Source organism: Fukomys damarensis, unplaced genomic scaffold, assembly GCF_012274545.1.
Source record: "Fukomys damarensis isolate Sample0158 unplaced genomic scaffold, DMR_v1.0_HiC HiC_scaffold_26, whole genome shotgun sequence".
Classification (NCBI taxonomy): Eukaryota; Metazoa; Chordata; class Mammalia; order Rodentia; family Bathyergidae; genus Fukomys; species Fukomys damarensis.
In genome coordinates, this window is record NW_022900938.1 from 30,443,232 (window position 1) to 30,445,562 (window position 2,331).

The following is a 2,331-nucleotide window of genomic DNA, read 5'->3' on the forward strand; positions in this document are numbered from 1 at the left end:
CACACACACACACATAAATAATGCCTACTTCAATTTTAATTTAAGCATAATCTTGTAAGGCAAGTATATGCATTTATTATATAATAAATAATATAATATATACTATATTTTATAGACATAAAATCCTGGTGATCTTATACACTGTAGATATTTCCAAATTTATTTTGGGTCAGAAAGATACTACCACACAATACAAAGGACTCTAATAGTACCAGATATTAAAAAGCAGCACTTGAATAGGCTTAAGAATTACATTTAACAATTGTTTGAAAAATTAAAATTAATTCAACTTTTACTTCATTTACTAAAGTTTGGCAGTTGATATCTTGGTGAATTAATTAGTTTACTATATCCATAATTATGATATTTAACAAAATATATTAATTCATAGAATAATCTCGAAAATACTTGGTAGTAACTTTTCAGATAAAGATATTGAGTCTCAAAGATTTTCAGAATATTTCCGAGGACATAAAATAAGCGAGGCATGGCAGTCCTAATTCTAGAACTCAGATTTTCTGACCATGAATCCATTAAATTTAAAAAACGTCTTCAATGCTTAAAATAAAAATGGATTTAGTTGTCTTTTATCTTTGAATCAATTATTATAAGTGACAATCCATATTAGTAATGCCATATGGTTTATTTTTCTAGCTAAAATACAGATATGCAACATACTGTTTTGTGCAACTAAAATTATAGAAAACATTATTGAACAGAATTTTCATTTAGTGTTGAAAAATGCGTTGGTTCAGCAACTTCTAGGAAGTGAACACATAAATAATTGTTTATTAAAGATTTTGTATACGGAATATTGCAACCTGTAAGTATTAGCAATTTGATAATGAAAACATTTGATTTACTTTTCACTAGCATTAGTAATTGACACCATGGATTATATATTATTTCCTGCCAGTAATTTTGATTGAAGCAAAGAAGTGACCATGAAATATACATTTATAACTCTATAAATACAGGGCAATTACTATGAATGGTTGATGAACTCTTTAACTTTCTGATAGTTATTGACAAGCTGCTTTAAATTTGACTTTATAGCATCTGTCAAGAGATACATAATTCTATGCATCAGGTCAACTAGAAAGAGAATGTTCAATCAAATTTATGTGAATTCTGAATAAGTTATACTTATCCTTGAATGAGGAAGAAAATATTTTTAGACTATTGCACTTTTGATTTAAGAAAGAAACTGAGAAACTGATCGGGGTTTCTTGGCAGAAGAAATGTATACAAGGTCATACCCAAATATTGGGGCCCCTCCAATGTAGATTTTCTGAATATCTGACCTTCAACAAAAAGAAGATGGCCAAACTTCCTAACAGGGTGACAGCAACATACAAGGTTATTACAAAGCCAAGGTTCTAAAGCTTATGTTCACATTGCTGGATAAAGTAACCCATAACTGATTTTTACTCATGAAAAAATTTTGAAGGCAAAAATCCTATTTCCATTTTAGAATTTGTCTGGTTTAGAGAGAATCTTTTTTCTCTGACTTAATTTATATACAATTGCTAAAAATTCTGATATTTCTTATAGACAGATGCGATTGTCTAGACTATGTAAGGCCTTTTATATTTGTGTACATGAATTCTTAAAATGGGGTATGGCCTCTGTGTGTCAATAGAGGTAGAATTCAAGATCTCTTTTAAGATGACCTTCGAAACAAACACGTAAGCCAAACAATTGGAGAAAATTTGGCCCATGGCCCCTTTAAATTTTTTCCTCAGCTAAACAGACATCTAGTCATTTAGAAAGGAACCCACCCCCTTGTTAGACTAGCTGAGGGACAATCCCCTGTTGTCATTTTTATTGTCTGCCCTGGAGAAGGAGGCAGCTTGGGATGCCTAATGGAATCTTGATTCTATTTCACAGCTACAGAGCACAGCCAGAAGCCCGTGGTGCTTTTGTGAGTCGGAATCCACGGAGGCTAATTTTGGCTGAATAGAGGCTAAAGAGAATTCATTTTTCCTTGTTACATTTATTTCACTAAAATTGCTCAAACTCACAAGATATTGCTAGAAGGACACCAGCAAGCACTTCTTAATTGAGGCCACATTCAGTAGTAAAACTGACTTTGCAGGTGCCAGCCATAGAGGTGATGGGAATTTCGGGGGCCCTAAACACATGGAAATTAACCTTAACACACGAGACATGAATGCTATCTCTACCTGGATGTGGAATAGAATCTCAAGGCTTCTGTTTCACATACTTGCTGGAAACTGTAACCAAGGCTCTCATCTTTCAGTTGCCATGTATGAAAGGTTTCATGTCCTGACATCACCAGTGGATTCTGCTGAGCATGCTCAGGGAGAT